The sequence below is a fragment of the Trichosurus vulpecula genome, chromosome 7 (genome assembly GCF_011100635.1).
Source record: "Trichosurus vulpecula isolate mTriVul1 chromosome 7, mTriVul1.pri, whole genome shotgun sequence".
NCBI classification, from domain to species: Eukaryota; Metazoa; Chordata; class Mammalia; order Diprotodontia; family Phalangeridae; genus Trichosurus; species Trichosurus vulpecula.
Window position 1 is genome coordinate 129,480,063 of NC_050579.1, and position 7,175 is coordinate 129,487,237.

Consider the following 7,175-nt stretch of genomic DNA (forward strand, 5'->3'; position numbering starts at 1 on the left):
TTTAAGCCTATCTATCTAGGTCTATATACAAAAATTATAGTCACAAATCAAATTAGAGTTCCATGATTTCGGTTGTGGGGAGAAGTGTGTTGTTTTTTTCTTTATGTCTGCCTTAATAATTGGATGATAGCCACATCAGCGTGTCAATCCATACTCTTATATAAGAGAAAAGGAGTAAAAGATGTAGGCAGTGTAGGAAGGGAAAACTACTCTTATACAGATTATCTAAGATTTGGTTTTGGGTTTTTTTTTTTAACTAGAAACCAGAGAAGAAGACATAGAGATTCATTCTAGACAACATTTTTCATGTTTGACTGCTTTTAAGTATTCTGATTTTCATACAAAAACACCCTCTTTCCAAATCCTGAGGTCTAACTTAAAGAATTTCCTATGGGAAAGAATGTGCTAATATTTCTCAAAATACACACATGGAAAAAATGAATTCTGACTAATGGCAGATGCTGAAATAATCATGAACTTTTAGAATTCTTGCCAGGGGAGAGAGTCCTACATAGATAAGTCTTGTAGAATGCTGCATAATCTACTATTCTGAATGAAATGTGGTCCTTAAAATACCTTTGGAGTACAAATGGTACAATAGCAAATAAACAGAATTGTATAAATGGAAAAAAAAAAACAAAGTATTCTGCTCTCCTTAGTTTAGCATTTAGTTTACAAGGTAATGAGTTCTTTAAAAGATATCTTCTTCTTTTTGAACAAAATGACATTTTAACTAAAGCTGACAGTGAATATAAAATTCTTAAAATTATGGTAATATGACAAATTATAAATACGTTGTCTTAACAGCATCCCATGTTCTTCATGATTATATTTTATCAACTATTATATTAACTAGAGAAAACATATCTTATTTTTTTAATTTATTTTTAATTTTTAGTTTACAACATTCAGTTCCAAAGGTTTTTGAGTTCCAAATTTTCTCTCCCTCCCTCTCCTTTCCCCTCCCCCCAAGACAACATGTAATCTGATATAGGTTCTACATATACCTTTGCATTAAGTTTATTTACATAATAGTCCAGTTGTAAAAAAGAATTATAAACAATGGAATGAATCATGCGAAAGAAGAAACGAAACCAAAAAAGAAGGAAAAAAAAAAGAGCAAATAGTTTGCCTCAATCTGCATTCACACTCTGTAATTCTTTCTCCAGATGTGCATAACTTTTTCCATCATGAGTCTTTTGGAGCTGTCTTTGAACTTTGCATTGATGAGAAGAGCCAAGTCTATCAAAGTTAGTTCTTACGGATACCATGTGTCTGTAATCGTGTATAATGTTCTCCTGGTTCTGCTCTCCTTACTCAGCATCAGTTCATATAAGTCTTTCCAGGTTATAATGAAGTCTGTCTGCCCCTCATTTCTTATAGCACAATACTATTCCATTACATTCATATACCACAATTTGTTTAGCCATTCTCCAATTGATGGGCATCCCCTTGATTTCCAATTCTTTGCCACTGAAAAAAGAGCTGCTATAAATATTTTTGTACATACTGCTCCATTCCCCACTTGTGTGATCTCTTTGGGATATAACCCTAGAAGTGGTATTGTTGGGTCAAAGGGTATGCACATTTTTATAGCCCTTTGGGCACAGAAGAACACATAATGCAGAATATTTGCTCTTAGAATAGTATTTGTTTACTGCACAAAACAATAGGCTGGAAATGAAAAAAATAGGATAATCCATTTCATTGTTTTTCATATCTAACTTTGAGGAAATAGGCAATGATTCCATGGGAAAGTTATTGAATTTGGAGCAGAAAGCTGAATTCAAGTCCCAGCTCTGTCACCTGCTGGCACTGTGACCATGGATAAATCACTTAACCTCTTTCAGCCTCAGTTTCCTCATCTATAAAATAATTTTATAGAGAAAAAGGTAACTTTGTCACTGTTAAAGTAGGTCAAAGGTTCTCATTGTTCATGGATGGATTTATATGGACCGTGATTAGCATGTAAGGAGTGGAAAGGAGTTGAAATGAATTTTCTCACTCTAAAGCAAATAATACACTGAGCTCAAGGAGTGGAAGCTCAGACGTAATCAAAGAAATCCAAAAGACAAATGTAACCCAGACAACATATGGAGGCTTCTAGTCAAGATGGCAATCTCAAATATTATAGAGAAACCCAAATTTCCCATATAAATCTCAATAAATATCTGAAAAGGACCCCCAAAAGACAAACCATAAATAATATAAATAATTTTTAAAAAAACTAAGCTCCTCCATCCAGTCCAGAACTTCACAAAAGACACCCAGAAGGCAGAGAAGATTGGTAGAAGGGTCATACCAGCAAAGCCAGAAGGAGTTCTGGTAAACACGAAAGCCAGTGCAGTGAGAAGAGGAAAGTGAGGTTGAAATTTGTTAAAGAAAGTAGAAGCCAGAAATGAGGAGAGGAACCACTTCAAGGAAGCTATTTATCCCCATGTTCAGGGAGATCAAAAAGGTGAAATTAAAAAGAGAGAAAGAAAATGTAAAAATCAGAGACCAAAATCTGGGTTTGGCAAAAAGGACCAGAGAAATAGAAACATGTCATTTAAATTACAGATTATTAGTAATTACATTACAGATGGTGCAGAGTAAGCTAAATGGTACAGTGGATAGAGTGCTGGATCTGGAAGGATTGAGTTCAAATCCAGCCTCAGACACTTACAAGTTATGTGATCTTGAGCAAGACACTTTTAAACCTCTGCCTGCCTCAGTTTCCTCATCTGTAAAATGGGAATAATAATAATACTTCCCAAGTTTTTGTGAGGATCAAAGGACATAATATTTGGAAAGTACCTAGTATCGTGCCTGGCACATAGTTGGTGCTATATAAATGCTAACCCTATATGGGACCTTGTACTGCCCAATCTCACAAGGCAGTCACTCATCACAGAAGAAGATAGCAGAATATATTAGAAAGAAAAATCCAACAGTAAAAGTTAACAAGAAACACACTCAAAACAGACACACAGAGATAAAATAAGAGGTTAGAGCAAAATCTAGTAGGCCTCAGCTGAACACAGAAAAACAAAACAAGAGAAGCAATTATGGTTTCAGTTGAGCCAATGGCAAAAATAGACTTAATAAAAAGAGACAAGCAAGGAAATTACATTTTTCTGAAAGGTACCAGAGATCATGAATTAGTTTGAATACTTAATACATGTGTTAAATATTGGCATAGAATCGAAATAGAGAAGAAAAATTTAAATGAACTAAAAGAAAAAATAGAGAATAAAACCATCATAGGGATCTCAATGTACCCTTTCAGCTTTAAATAAATCTAATAAAAAAATAAATAAGAAGGTAGTTAAGGATATGATAAACCTCTGACAATTATTGAAAAAGGAGTATACGTATTTTAAGGTGTGTGTGACACCTTTACAAAAAATTAAACCTAGAAAAGCTAAAATATTTAGCACCACCTTTACTGATCACAATACAATTTTTAAAAATTATATTTAACAAAAAAATTATATTTAACAAAGTTTGTTGGAAAAAGTATTAAAAACCAACTGAACATTAAATAACTTAATCCTAAAGAAATGGTTGGTCAAAAAAGAAATCATGGAAATGACACATAATTTTATTAAAGATTATAACAATGAAATAATATACCAAAACTGAGGGTGCAGTCAAAACAGTCCTTTTTTTAGGTGAAATTTTATATCTCTAAACACTTTCATTAACAAAAAGAGAAAAGACAGATCAATGAATTGTATATGAAACTTTAAAAAAAACTGTAAAACAAATTAATTTAAAATGCCAATTAAACAAAATAGAATCTTAAATATCAAGGAAGATATGAAAAATTTTTATATTAATAAAATAAATTATGAGCTGTTTTAAAAAATTAAAGTAGATAAGGCATCAAGTAATATGATTAAAAGAAGAAAAAGAACAACAAATAACCAGTGTCAAAAATGAAAAAGGAGAATTTATAAAAATGAAATAGAAATAAAAGATAATATTAGAAACTATTTTGCCCAACTATATACCAATAAAAGAAATAATTTAAATGACATAAATGTTTATAAAAATATATAATAATCATATTAAGAGAAAAATAATTTAAACAACTGATTCTCAGAAGAAAATGAACAAACTATAAATGATTCCAAAAGAAAAAAATCCATCAAACAATTAAATTCCAAAATGATATAACTTGATTGCAAAAATAGCATAAGAAGAGATTCTAACAAATTCCTTTTACGATGCAATATGGGTTTGATACCTAAACCAGAAAGATAATAATTCAACCAAATTACCAGGAAAAAAAAAGACAAGAAAACTATAGACCAATATCTAATGAGTATTGAAGCAAAAATTTTAAATAAAATATTAGTGAAGAGGCTATAATAACATATCATAAATACTATACAATTTCATGAGATTATGAAAGGAATGCAGGGCTAGTTTATTATTAGGAAAACTATATAATAATAAAAGTAATAAAATGATATGCTTACATCAATAGATTCAGAAAAAGCTTTTGAAAAAATACAACACCCATATCTCTTTAAAATACATATGCAAACACACACACACACACACAAACACACACATAGGAATATGTGGACCTTTTCTTAACATAGTATGTAGTATATATCTAAAATCAATATCTAGCATTATACATAACATGGATAAACTAGAATTTCCAATAAGATTAGGGGTAAAACAAGAATGTAATTTTTCACCACTTACATTTGACATAGTACTTAAAGTAAGAGTAGAAAAAGAAATTCAGGATTAAGTATAGGTAAAAAAGAAACAAAAATACCACTTTTTGCAGATGATATGATGGTAAATTTACATAACCCAGATGGTCAAAGTTAATTAAAGCAATAACTCCAACAAAGTTGCAAGACATACAATAAAGGTGTACAAGTCATCAGAATTCTGTGTAATACCAATAAAAAGCAACAAGAAGAAATAGAAAGAGAAATTCTATTTAAAATAACTATAGATCTGGAGAGCAATTTGAAACTATGCTTAAAGGGCTATAAAAATGTGCATACTCTTTGACCCAGCAATACCACTTCTAGGGCTGTATCCCAAAGAGGTCGTACAAGGAGAAAAGGAAATTTTTTGTATGTACAAAAAATATTTATAGCAGCTCTTTTTACGATAGCAAAGAATTGGAAATCAAAGGGATGTCCATCAAATCGGGAATGGCTAAACAAATTATGGTATATGAATGTAATGGAATACTACTATGCTATAAGAAATGAGGAGCAGATGGACTTCATAAGAACCTGAAGAATCTTATATGATCTGATAATAAGTGAAGGGAGTAGAACCAGGAGAACACTGTACACAAAAACACATTGCTTCTGTGATGACCAACTTTGATAGACTTGGCTCTTCTCAACAATGCAAGTTTCTAAGACAGCTCCAAAAGACTCATGATGGAAAAGACTATACACATCCAGAGAAAGAATTGCAGAGTCTGAATGCAGATTGAGGCAAACAATTTGCTCTCTCTATTTTTTCTTTCTTTTCTTTTCTTTTATGTTTGGTTTTGTTATATCTTTCTCATGGTTCATTTCATTGTTTATAATTCTTCTTTACAACGTGGTTATGAGAAAATAAGTTTAATGTGAAGGTATATGTAGAACCTATATCAGATTACATGCTGTCTTGGGGAGAGGAGGGAGGAGAAGGAGGGGAAGAGAATTTGAAACTCAAAAACTTGTGGAACTGAGTGTTGTAAACTAAAAAAAATAATTAATTAATTAAAAGATTAAATAACTACAGAATTTTAAAATACTTGAGAATCTACTTAGTCTTAAAACAGTTTTAAGCTATTAAAAAATCAAGGTGCTCAAGCAAAACAAAGTGCACTAGGATTTTTGACTGTATAAATACCATTATAATAATATACTGTTTACAGAAATAAAGAAATTCACAAAAATGGAGAAATATTACTTGCTCGTGGGTAGGCCTAGCCAATAATGACACTGCTATTTAAGTTAATTTATTCAGTGTTATGGCAATCAAATTTCCAAAGGATTAGTTCATAGAACTATAAAATAACAATGAAATTGAAATTCATGTGAAAGAAAAAAAATCAAGAATCTCAAGGGAAATACTGGAGGGGGAATGAGGACAAAGGGGACCTAGAATTATCAGGTTTATTAAAAAATTATAATTCTCAAAACATGCTGCTTCTGGTTGAAAAAAAAATACAAATTAGCTCCTCATTCACCACATTGACGTTACATATTGAACCTGTTGTCAAGTCTTGTTTCTACTTTCACAATATCTCTCCCTTTCTTTCTACTTACATAGCTATGTGCAGGATCTCTTCACCTTACTCTTGGACTATTGCAATAGCCTGATGGTTGGTCTCCCATCTAGAGACTCTCCCCAGTACAATCCACCCTCCTTTCAGCCGCAAAAGTGATCTTTCTAAAGTATAGGTCTGAACACATCACCTCACACTTTTCAATAAATTCCAATGGCACCCTATTACCTCCTGTACTTGGTATACTTGGCCCCCACAACCCTATCTCCTACTTTTCCTGGCTCCCTTCATTCAAAGTCCACTTTCCTTAGGAAGCCTTTCCTCATCCCTATTGCTACACTACACCTCCCCTTTCAGGTTTAATTTCTATCTACTCTGCATTTGTCTTGAATGTACATAGTTATTTGCATATTGTACCTCTCCTTCTCTCAACAGAATGTGAACTTCTCGATTTGCTTTTCTTTATATCCCCAATATTTAGCACAGAACCTGGTTAGCAATTAATAAATGTTTGTTGACTAACTGACATAGAATGCCTACCCGAAATGCTGGAAGCCCTTAGTTACATCTTTTAATATTTTAAGGGTCCATTGGAGCATCTCTTATCCCTTATTCTTACCACATGATCACTTTGCTCTCAAATTATACATTTTCTAAATGATCTCTTTTTGCCGTTTCTCATTTTGCAAGTCATTTTTGGCAATATGCTATAGCCTAGTTACAACCACCACACATCATTCCATTGCCTTCGGAATCACCCCAAATTCTCATTCTTTAGACACTATAGTTTTCTGTAATTGACATCCCTCTGCCCTCAAAATAATAATGAAATCATCAGTCCCATATGAAAAAGTTGAAATGGACTCTCCAGAGAAGTAGTATAACATAGTAGATTATGTTAGATTTAAGTTAAGAATTATTGAGTTCAAAT